This window comes from Vitis riparia, chromosome 14, assembly GCF_004353265.1.
Source record: "Vitis riparia cultivar Riparia Gloire de Montpellier isolate 1030 chromosome 14, EGFV_Vit.rip_1.0, whole genome shotgun sequence".
Classification (NCBI taxonomy): Eukaryota; Viridiplantae; Streptophyta; class Magnoliopsida; order Vitales; family Vitaceae; genus Vitis; species Vitis riparia.
The window spans coordinates 8,376,785-8,389,994 of NC_048444.1; the positions used below are offsets into that span (position 1 = coordinate 8,376,785).

Genomic DNA, 13,210 nt, shown 5'->3' on the forward strand with positions numbered 1-13,210 from the left:
ATGTCAAGTATTTAAGACACATCTCTTCTAAGAGTCACCAAAAAACCTATAAATAAGGTCCCCCATGGCATTTCTCATTCATTCCATCATCAATTCTCTCCACTTCTTCTTTCTTCGAAGTGTTTGGTATTCAAGAGAGTTCAAGTCATCAAGTGATTCATTATTTCTTGTGATTTGGAGTACTACTATCACAAGAAAGTGATTTTTGTATTCTGGGAGACGATTGTCAACAAACCGTAAGCACCAGAATCATTTCTTGTGATTTGGAGTACTACTATCACAAGAAAGTGATCGTTGTATTCTGGGAGACGATTGTCAACAAACCGTAAGCACCAGTGCGGGGCAAATTCGTCTTAAGGACATAGAGTCAAGCTCTAGCCTCAATCAACCGTTTGTAAGATTCAATATTTACTGATCGTCTCGTTTATTTATTATACATAATTATTTGACCATACATTTGTGATAATTCAAGAATAACAATATATAGATATGAACACATTAGAATTGGAGGCAGTTCTAATATTAATCCAACAACAAAACTTTATGGATGTCATCCAGCTCCTTGTGATCCGCAAAAGTAATGTGTTTATCTGCCGCTCTAATAATTAGCAGTATGGCAATCTCCCATTTATGCTTTTAACTAGATTGTTTTTTGAAAAACTGTTCTACATCAAAAATTATTTTTTTTTTCAAAAAAATAGGTATTTCAAATTTAGAAAACACTTTTAAATAATTAAAAAATCATTATAGTGTCTTGAAAAATAGTTCTATATCAGAAAATATTTTTGAAGAAAAATTAGGTATTTGAAATTTAGAAAACACTTTTAAATAGTTAAAAAAATCATTAATAGTGTTATATATAGCAATAGTTGATTTACAATTTTTTTAAAAACAAAGAGTACATTTGATAATAATAATGGGAAACATTTTTAGTTTTTCTAACACTTAAAAAATATACTTAAAAAAAATTATCTTTTAAGTGTTGGAAGGTATAAAAACGCTTTTTAAAATCTTTGTAAAACAACTTTTAAACACTTTAAAAAGAAAATTTGATAGACGTACTTTCAATTCACCAATATTTTTAATATAAAAACCATTTCAGAAAATGGAAATCAGAAACTTTAAAAAATTAAAAAATTAAAAAATTACTTGTATTCTTTTCCTCCATAGAATTCTGGCAGCAGCCAGTTGCAATCCATGAATATTATCATGATAATGAGAGAAAATTCTATCGTGGAGTGCAATAATTGAGTGGAGTGAGAAAGTTGGGCGCATGAGATGGCAGTGAACCCATGTGCATGAGAAAAGTTGGTTTCGGATCAAAAGATATGCAGGAGAGGTACCATATGTTTTGTGATAATTGAGATAGTGGGGTAGCGGGGACTCATCCTTGCTTTCCCTTTTTTGTGGGACACTTTGCCCTTCACACTTCACACGTATGAATGCCATTATAAATAAGGGTAGCGGGGAAGAAAGTTTATCACACCCTACTCCAATCTCCCATCACCATGAGGGCTTTCCTTGTATGCTTTCTCTTCATTTCAGCCCTTCTCTTTGCCTCTTGCGTTAGTGCTCGAGAGTTGGTTCAAAATGGTAATTTCTTTTTCTACATCCATTTTATATTCATGAAACTAGTTAGCTGTACATATGATCGTTGCTTACATTGCCTTGAATAAAATGTCCTGCTAACATAATCAAGGTTTTTCCTAGTTTGGAAAGGACAGAAAGATAAAAATTGGAAGTGTTTTTCTTTTTTTGTGAAAAATATTAGTATGTATGTATGTAGGGTACGTTACATGTAAAAACTTCAAATACACAATCATGCATGAGCTGCTGTTTTTCCCCTTTGTCATATATGTAAGTTATACAGAGGAATAAAAATTGTAAAAGAAAATTCCTTTCATTTCCATCTTATCTAATATAAAGGAAGTTATATGAATTTATATAACTTATATACATTCAATTTTATTTTATTTTTTTTAAAAAAAATTATCTATTCAATTAGTAGAGATGAGCAATGGGAAAAAGTTCGAAAATGATTTATCATCACTATTCTATTCCAAGTTAAAAAGATAAATAATGAAAACAAATATTATTACCATAATTTCTTATTAATTAATATACAATGTTATTTTTAATATATATATATATATATATATATTAAATTAATTACCTTTTTTTTTTTTTTTGCTGTTAGTATAAATATTGTCTCGATGTTGTTTGTGTTGATGATATCTTACATGGATCTTGCAGAAATGATGACTACTGATCATAAGGTGGGCATTACAGCAGGCTCCAACTGTGGACCTGGAAAAGCTTACAGAAACTGCATTCCCAATCCAAAACCAACTCCGTGTTCCAAGTATTATCGAAGATGTAGCCCACCAAGCCCTTGAAAATGAAAATATAAACTGGTACTATATATATAGGATGAAGGAGTGGCTGTGGCTTGGGGTAGAAGAATAATATAGCTTGGGCGCATGTGACATATGTATGGGTTGATTTGGACTTTGTGGTTTCTAAGTGTTGGATTATATATATATATAGTCCAGAAGTACCATGTATTACGAGTTTGCTTGATTAATAATAGAGCTGACTTAGGTCAGTCTCCATAAGAAAGCATGTTGTGTTTCTTCTTTTCCCATGATCTATTCCCAATTCAGGAACTACTCCATCATCAACCAAAAACCTTTTCTTTTTAAGAAAATGTTATGGCACCTAAGCCGTGTCAAACCAAGGAATTCCGATCATTGATTATGTGTGCTTTGTCGACGATGTTACAATGGAATGGAACTTATTTATAAAGGTACAAATAAAATGGGATTATGATATAAATAATGGATCTGAAAAATATATAAGTGGCATCACTTGATTGATGATGTGGACCCTTTTTCTTTTCTTTCCCTTTTTAGATGGATTTGTTCCTTTTGTGTTGTAAATATAGACAAGAATTGAGTCTATTATTTGAGAAAAATGCTATATATAAAAATAAAAGTATATTTATATAAAATTCTTCTTTTTTTCACATTTTCTTCTTCTTGAAATGGAGTTGAGAAATAAATGTTCAAATAAAATGTCAATCACGATATAACTACAAAGTATTAAACATACCCGTTTATAAAGTCGACGTCCCATGGTGTTTTCAATGTGTGTTTTTTTATATATTAGTTTCTTAACTAGAAATAATTGAATTATTAATTAACTTAAATAAACTCAAGTAGAGATGAGCAAAGAGAAAAGGTTCGAAGGTGATTTATCATCACTAATTTATTCCACATTAAAAAGATAAATAATGCAAACAAATAATATTGTCATAATCTCTTATTAATATACAAGGTTATATATATATAGGGTTATTTGAAAATAAACCTCAATTTGTAAATCTAACCTTCCACATTCTTTTAGCTTAAAAAAATACAATTTTTTTATTAAAAAAAAATGTATCTTTGCCTTTTTCTTTTAAGAACAATAAGGTTGCAATTTAGGTGAGTTGATGACTAATCAAATCCCAACTCAAACTAAGAAAGGACAAATCCAAGTTCAACTTAACCTATGACATGAATACTCAACCCAAACTTAACCTAATATCATTTCTCAAAGTTCAGGTTGTTTGGGTTGACTAAGTTATATAATTTAAAATCTATCTATAATGTTTCTTAAAAAAATTTATAGATTTATATTAAAATTTAAATAATAAATAGAATAAAATTGCAAGATAATAACAAAAAAAGTAAAAATAAGTTTATATATCTTTCTAAAAAATAAATATATATATATATGATATAACATAATTTGATATTTTTTTCTTAAAAATTTAAAAAGAAAATAAATATTATTATAAAGGATAGTATACATAATAAATATTATAAAACATAAGTTTGAATTAGGCTTGGATTGTTTGAACCTTAATCCGAGTCAGCTCATAAATTGAACTTGGTTTGGAAAAAACCTAATCCAAACTCAATCCAAGTATTGCAAATGATTGTTCAAGACCATTCAAACATCGAGTTAGCACCTAAGTTAGACCACTAAAAAATAATCTTCTTTTTTAAAACTTACAAATAAATAATCAAAATATTAAAGGACATTTATAACAAAACAGATTACTTTTCAAGTTTAAACACGAGGAGAGTGAGATTTACACATTTAGATTATTTTATGTATTTTAATAAAATAATATGTTAAACCTTTTTATTTATTTATTTACGAAAATGCAAATACATGACGATGACCATAATATATGTTGGGATATTTATAGGTGAATGAAAATTAAGACATACCATTTCAATTAGACTCAACTCTTCCTAATGGACACAACTTGTGTCAAAGGATATGTCAAGTATTTAAGACACATCTCATCTAAGAGTCACCAGAAAACCTATAAATAGGCCCCCCCATGGCATTTCTAATTCATTTCATCATCAATTCTCTCCACTTCTTTTCCTTTCTTCCAAGTGCTTGGTATTCAAGAGAGTTCAAGTCATCAAGTGATTCGTTGTTTCTTGTGATTTTGAGTACTAGTATCACAAGAAAGTGATCATTGTATCCTAGGAGATGATTGTCAACAAATCGTAAGCACCAGTACAAGGCAAATTTGTCTTAAGGATATAGAATCAAACTCTAGCCTCGATCAATCGTTTGTAAGATTCAATATTTACCTACTTTCTCATTTATTTAATATACATAATTATTTGATCATACATTTGTGATAATTCAAGAATAACAATATATAGATATGAACACATTAGAATTGGAGGCAGTTCTAATATTAATCCAACAACAAAACTTTATGGATGTCACCCAACTCCTTTTGGTCCGCAAAAGTAATGTATTTATCTGCCGCTCTAATAATTAGCAGTATGATAGTGTTCCATTTATGCTTCTAACTAGATTGTTTTTTAAAAATAGTTCTACATCAAAAATTATTTTTTTTTTCAAAAAAATAGGTATTTAAAATTTAGAAAACACTTTTAAATAATTAAAAAAATCATTAATAGTGTCTTGAAAAATAGTTCTATATCAAAAAATATTTTTGAAGAAAAATTAGGTATTTGAAATTTAGAAAACACTTTTAAATAGTTAAAAAAATCATTAATAGTGTTTTTTTATAGCAATAGTTGATAAACAATTTTTTTAAAAACAAAGAGTATATTTGATAGTAATGATAGAAAACGTTTTTAGTCTTTCTAACACTTAAAATCATTGCAAAACAAATTTTTAAACACTTTAAAAAGAAAATTTGATAGACGTACTTTCAATTCACCAATATTTTTAATATAAAAACCATTTTAGAAAATGGAAATCAGAAACTTTAAAAAAATTAAAAAATTACTTGTATTCTTTTCCTCCATAGAATTCTGGCAGCAGCCAGTTGCAATCCATGAATATTATCAAGATAATGAGAGAAAATTCTATCGTGGAGTGCAATAATTGAGTGGAGTGAGAAAGTTGGGCGCATGAGATGGCAGTGAACCCATGTGAATGAGAAAAGTTGGTTTCGGATCAAAAGATATGCAGGAGAGGTACCATATGTTTTGTGATAATTGAGATAGTGGGGTAGCGGGGACTCATCCTTGCTTCCCCTTTTTTGCGGGACACTTGCCCTTCACACTTCCCCATTCACACTTCACATAAAAATTGGAAGTGTTTTTCTTGTTTTTGAAAAATATTAGTCTGTATGTATATAGAGTACATTACATGTAAAAACTTCAAATACACAATCATGCATGAGCTGCTGTTTTTCCCCTTTGTCATATATGTAAGTTGTATAGGGGAATAAAAATTGTAAAAGAAAATTCCTTTCATTTCCATCTTATCTAATATAAAGGAAGTTATATGAATTCATATAACTTATATATATTCAATTTTATTTTATTTTATTTTTTAAAAAAATTATCTATTCAATTGGTAGAGATGAGCAATGGGAAAAAGTTTGAAGATGATTTATCATCACTATTCTATTCCAAATTAAAAAGATAAATAATGAAAACAAATATTATTACCATAATCTCTTATTAATTAATATACAATGTTATTTTTAATATATATATATATAGGGTAATTTGACTTTGAAATAATCCTCAATTTGTAAATCTAACCTTCCACATTCTTTTAGCCTAAAAATACAAATTTTTAATAAAAAAAAACATCTTAATATTTTTCTTTTAAAAACAATGAGGTTGCAACTTGGGTGGATTGATGACTAATCCAATCGCAACTTAAATTAAGAAACAGTAAATCTAAGTTCAACTTAACCTCTAACATGAAATGCTCAACCTAAACTTTACCTAGCTAATATCATTTCTCCAAAGTTTGGGTTGGTTAGGTTGACTAATTTGCATAATTTAAAATCTATCTATAATGTTTCTTAAATATATTTATATTAATTTTTTTTAAATAAATAGAATAAATTTTCAAGATAATAACAAAAAAAAGTAAAAATAAATTTACATATCTTTCTAAAAAAAGTATACAAGATAAAATAATTTGATAATTTTTCTTAAAAATTAAAAAAAAAATTATTATATAGGATAATATACATAATAAATATTATAAAAACATAGGTTTGAATTAGGTTTGGATTGTTCGAACATTAATCTGAGTCCAACCCATAAATAGAACTTGAGTTGGAAAAAACCTAATTCAAACCCAATCTGAGTATTTTAAATGATTGTTCAACTCCATTCAAACATTGGGTTGACACCTAAGTTTTTAAACAAAGGAGAGTGAGATTTACAAATTTAGATTATTTTATATATTTTTAATCAAATAATATGTTATGCCTTTTCATATATTTTCATGACCATATATATAATAGATATGAACACATTAGAATTAGAGGCAGTTCTAATATTAGTCCAACAACAAAACTTCATGTCATCCAGCTCCTTTTGATCCGCAAAAGTAATGTGTTTATCTGCCGCTCCAATAATTAGCATTATGGCAGTTCTAATATTTTAACTAGATTGTTTTTTAAAAATAGCTCTAGATAAAAATCAAAAAGTATTTTTGAAGAAAAAATAGGTATTTAAAATTTAGAAAACACTTTTAAATAGTTGAAAAATCATATTTAATAGTGTTTTGAAAAACAATTCTATATCAAAAAGTATTTTTGAAGAAAAATTAGGTATTTGAAATTTAGAAAATACTTTTAAATAGTTGAAAAATCATTAATAGTGTTTTTATAACAAAATTTGATAAGCTATTTTTTCAAAAACATTTAAGAGTTCGTTTGATAGTAATTATAGGAAATGTTTTTAGTCTTTTTAACATTTAAAAAATTTTATCTTTCAAATATTAAAAAGATTAAAAACGCTTTATAAAATCACTATCAATTAGACTCTTAAACACTTAAATTAAAAATACTTTAAAAGGAAAATTTGATAAACGCACTTTCAATTCACCAACATTTTTAATATAAAAACCATTTTTGAAAATGAAAATAAAAAAGTTTTAAAAAAAATTGAAAAATTACTTGTATTCTTTTCCTCCAGAGAATTCTGGCAGCAGCCAGTGTCAATTATTCATGAATATTACCATGATAATGAGAGAAAATTCTATCGTGGAGTACAATAATTGAGTGGAGTGAGAAAGTTGGGTACATGTGATAGCAGTGAATCCATGTGCATGAGAAAAGTTGGTTTCGGATCAAAAGATGTGCAAGAGAGGTACCATATGTTTTGTGATAATTGAGGCAGTGGGGTGGTGGGGACTCATCCTTGCTTTCCCTTTTTTGCGGGACACTTTACCCTTCACACTTTCCCATTAATTGAAGTTACCATCTCTTTTTCCCGATCCACATATATGAATGCCATTATAAATAAGGGTAGTGGGGGAGAGAGTTTATCAGACCCTACTCCAATCTCCCATCACCATGAAGGCTTTCCTTGTATGCTCTCTCTTCATTTCAGTCCTTCTCTTTGCCTCTTGCGTTAGTGCTCGAGAGTTGGTTCAAAATGGTAATTTCTTTTTCTACATCCATTTTATATTCATGTAACTAGTTAGCTGTACATATGATCGTTACTTACACTGCCTTGAATAAAATGTCCTACTAACATAATCAAGGTTTTTCATAGTTTGAAAACGAGAGAGAGATAAAAATTGGAAGTGTTTTTCTTTGTTTTGGAAAATATTAGTATGTATGTATATAGGGTACGTTGCATGTAAAAAACTTCAAATGCACAATCATGCATGAGCTCCTGTTTTTCCTCTTTGTCATATATAAGTTATATAGGGAAATAAAAATTGGATAAGAAAAATCCTTTCACTTCCATCTTATCTAATATAAAGGAAGTTTTTTTTTTTTTTTTTGCTGTTAGTATAAATATTGTCTCGGTCTTGTTTGTGTTGATGATATCTTACATGGGTCTTGCAGAAATGATGAGTACTGATCATAAGGTGGGCATTACAGCCCGCGAGAGCTGTGGAATTTATCGTCGAAATTGCGGACCCAAGCCAAAGAAGTGTTCTGGGAAGAATAAAGAATGTGCGCCACCAGGCCCTTGAAAATGAGAAGATAATGCTTAGTATCAAGGAGCTGGCCGCTATGGACCAACAACAAACATATATAGATAGATGGATAGATGGTATGAAGAGGAGTCGCTAGGGGTTGAAGAATAATATTACTTGGCGCATGTACTGAGATATGTATGGGTTGATTTGGAGTTTGTGGTTTCGAGTGTTGGACTATGTGCATTAGGAGTTTGCTTAGTTAATAATAGAGCTGATTTAGGTCAGTCTCCATGGGTGCGTATGTTGTGTTTCTTCTTTTCTTCTTTTCTCTTTGTTTTATTTTGATTCTTCTACTCCATCATTCTAGCATCATTTTCAACATTTCATATTTACCATAGATCTTGATTTTCATTGTTGGGCTAAGAGTACAAGAATCAAAATAAAATTTAAGTAAAATTCTCAATAGATCTAGTATGTGAACAAATATGGCTAATATGTTCAAGTAAGTACGAAAAAAATCAACTTACCTTTTCTTCACCTTTTGCATTGCACATGTCACATGGACTCCGAATGTTCTTCATCATGAACACATTGTTTCATCTTTTCAGATTTCCCTAAAATTGAGTAGTCTTGTATAGGTTAAACATGCACATAATAGATTCAAAAGAATGAGATAACTAATAGTAAATGGACATATACCTATTGTGGTACAATGATTATTACTAATCTTGAAATAGAAGTACTTCCATGTTTTTTGAAGTCTTCATAGGAATTTCTGGTAAGAAAACTCTACTTCCAGCGAATTGAACAACCAAAATTTCACAATCAACCAAAATTACATGATTCGATCTTAGAGTCAATATTCTATATCAGCATGACGGATGATCCTTTCTTTCAGTATCAATCTATGTGGTGGTAACCCTCAAAGTGAGATTGAATCAAGAAATTCTTGTTGATACAAATTCCTTGTCTCATCCTTAAACGAGTCAAACGATGAGTAAAACTTGTACAATTCTTCACCAAGGAACATATGTATGATGCTTTTATTAAGCCAATCGATGGATATCTTCATGTTGAGGAGTTATTAAAGCCTTTTCATCACTTATATGATGGGCTATTTGTGGAAACACCTCTCTATTAATTTGTTAATGAATAACTCATTTTGATGTGCTATGTTCATTGGTGATGGTATCTTTATCGTGTCATCCCTTTATGTAGGTTGAGATCCAATACCAACTCAAAACAGAAGATCCATGAATGGTTAATTATTTATGGATCTCCTATTTCTTTTCAATCTTAGAACTTGAACATTAATTTGTGGACAATGGTGATTTAACCACACATGCATCAATTAGTTTAGACTTTGTACCTTTTTTCACAACATGAAGGATTTAGCAAAAATCTCCTTCTAATATCATTATTACCTATTAAGAGTCTGTTTGACAATAATTTTAAGAAGCTTTTTTAAATTTTTTAATACTTAAAAATTATTATCATTTAAGTGTTAGATACACTAAAAATATTTTTTAGAATTACTATCAAACGCAACTTAAGTTTTTTAAAGTTTGATTAAGGGTTTCAAAAGCATGTCGATGTACTATCGTGACTTCATCTCAAAAAATAGCGACGGGTGTACATCTTATTAGATCAAACTAAATTTGACTGTTTATTAATTTAAGAAATGAATGAAGCATTTAGCTTTATTAAGACCTTAAGTCAAGAATGGGTAGTTCCTCCTTTTGACAAGCACATGGCTGTTATCCCAAGTGTTGCAGTTGCTATTAGAATATAACCTTCAATATAACCATGTTTATGACCTACAATATAATATCACTTGATTTATGATGAAATGATTATGTTTCACAATAGAAACATATGGTAGGTTAGGTTAGAATATAGCTTGCAATCCTTAAGCTCTCATGAAAATCCCTAGCATTATTGTTGAGTTCTCATACATGTAATCTTTAATGAAAAATAGTCACAATGTTTATATGATATTTAAATTTTGTTATTATCATAATAATTGACATTAACAGCAAAGAAAGGCTTGATTTTCATGCACATGTATAAAGATGTACCCCAGATGAAATCCCTCTGGTGAACTAATTAAAGCCTGTTTGATAAAGTCAATGTAAGCAAATAAGATATTTCAATGCAAATTTCTCAACTTACCTAACTTCACAATACTTTAATTTCACTCTTCTTTCCCCACACAAAGTGTAATTTTCTTTCCTTCCCTCCCTTCAACAGCATCCTCTTGGCTGGCCACAACTTCGTCATGATTTAAGATTCTGTTTTTACATAGTTTTTCAAAAACACTTTTAGTGTATTTTAAAAATAATACATTTGATAAAATTTAAAAAATATTTTTAAAAAATTTTAAAAATCACATATAATATTAAAAAATTATTTACAATATTTTTTGAAGAAATATTTGATAGATAATTTATATATATATATATTCAAAGAAAATACTTTAATTAAAAAACGCACTCAAAATCTTTGGATGAAGTAAAATATGAACAGGAGGTGAGTCACGTGAAACATGGTGAATATGGGATTGGAGTCTGATGTTATCCTTATCATCTCTCTTTCTCTCATTGCAACTTTTGCAAGTCTTAGCTTATATGTGTGAAAGATTATTTATTCTAATCCCTTTGCTTTTCAGTGGGGCTCATGACCACTCTAGTAGTAATCGAGGGCATCTAGCTTTCTTTTTTGTGGCATTATATAAAGAATGCGAAGGTTGTTAGATTCATGTACATACAATATAAATAATGAAATTATAATAAAGGTAATATAGAAATTAGGATACGAGTCAGCCAAATGTTTGAGCAGACGTCATGAGCCAACATCAGCAGGTGACGACCTTAGGAGAGGAAGGGGTTTGGTTTTCCAAAGTAAGATGCCTTCTGTTTTACTTTAAGAAAAATGGTGTCATTTTATTTTACATTATTTTATTAGGATTAGGGTTTATTTGGAGTGTTGTGATAATTGAGATAGTGACTCATCCTTGGGATTTTTTGTAATTATATGGTGAATTTTTTAAGATACAGTACATTAAAAAATATTTCCAAATCTATGATATTTTCTGCTACATAAAAATGTGTCACTTAAAAGACAATTTTTATTATTTTTATATCAATGATACACATTCGAAAAAATTGAATTTATATTAAAAATGTTTCTTCAAAAGATATTTTATAATTCTACAAAATTGAATTTATTTTAAAAATATATTTTAAATAGGCATTTTTCACCATTTTCATTTCAATTACATAGTGAAAAAAAAATTGAATTTATAGTAAAAATGTGTTTGATAATGATTTTAGGAAGTGTTTCTAACTTTTTTAATACTTAAAAGATGAAAATTTTCAAGTGTGACAAAAACTAGAAACACTTTTTAGAATCATTACCAAATGCACTCTAAAGATATCTCCTTAAGAAACACTTTTTATAATTTCATAAAATTAAATTTATGTTAAAGATGAAGAGACATCTTCAACAATTCTTATATCAATCATCCATTGAAATAATTGAATTTATACTAAAAATGTCTTTTCAAAATATATCTTCCACAATTCCATAAAATTAAAATTATATTAAAAGGTTTTCTTCAAGAGACACTTTTAGTATAAATTTAATTTTTTCGATAAATGACTAATATAAAAATTATGGAAAATATTTATTCAAAAGACACATTTAGTATAAATTCAATTTTGTAGAATTGTAGAGACGTTTTCAATGTAAATTTAATTTTTTTTTTTCACTGTATGACTAATATGAAAATTGTGGAAAATGTCTCTTCAAGAAACACCTTTACTATAAATTTGATTTTATGGTTTTGTGAAAATAATATTTCTTTAGGATAAATTCAATTTATTTTAACGTGTATGACTAATAAAAAAAAAAATGAAAAAATGTCTTTTGAAGAGATACTTTTAATATAAATTCAATTTTATGGAATCATAAAAGAAACACGTTTAGTGTAAATTCAATTTTTTTTTTAACATGTATTGTTGATATGAAAAATACGGAAGGTATCTTTTCAAGAAACACTTTTTAAAATAACAAAAAGTATTTATCAATAGTTTTATAATTACTGTATTTAAAAAAAAAAATTCTAACAACCACTTTTTAAGAATTATATTTTAAAATAGTCGTACAAGTTTAAAAAGCCCGTCATCCTTGCTTCCCTTTTTTGGTGGGACACCCTGCCCTACATACTTTCCAATTAATTAAAATTACCGTATCTTTTTCCCAATCCACACATATGTATGCTTTCTCTTGGTTTCAGTCCTTCTCTTCCCCTCTTGCGTTAGTGCTCGAGAGCTTATTCAAAATGGTAATTTCTTTTTCTACATGCATTTAATATTCGTATAACTAATTAATTAACTATACATACGATGGTTACTTGCATTGACTTGATCAATAAGATAAAATATCCTACTAAGTTTCTCTTAATGATACTTCAAATAGATATGGTTGGAGGCTAGTACATAATTTTCCAATTTAATACAGTCATGCATGAGCTGCTGTACGTTTTTGCCTCTTTGTGATATATGATGATATTTGACATGGATGTTGCAGAAGAAATGAGTAGCGATAAGGTGGGCGTTATGACAGGAAATTTACCTGATCCACCATCTAAAAGCAAGTGCGATCCGGCCCGAAGTAAGGGGTGTGAAAAAAAGGGAAGTACACACAACCCACCAGGCCCTTGAAACAGTGTTCAAAAAATCGGCCGAGTCCGATACAA

General features: G+C 28.6%; 2 long non-coding RNA genes across 2 annotated transcripts; both read left to right on the plus strand.

Moving 5' to 3' along the window:
• The first annotated feature begins 1,304 nt into the window (after window positions 1-1,304).
• LOC117930266 lies at window positions 1,305-2,637 on the plus strand. Its single transcript, XR_004653888.1, has 2 exons — window positions 1,305-1,593; window positions 2,254-2,637. It is a non-coding gene; the product is annotated as an uncharacterized LOC117930266 (long non-coding RNA).
• Window positions 2,638-7,841: 5,204 nt separating this feature from the next.
• LOC117930268 lies at window positions 7,842-8,830 on the plus strand. Its single transcript, XR_004653890.1, has 2 exons — window positions 7,842-7,958; window positions 8,375-8,830. It is a non-coding gene; the product is annotated as an uncharacterized LOC117930268 (long non-coding RNA).
• The last annotated feature ends 4,380 nt before the right edge of the window (window positions 8,831-13,210 follow it).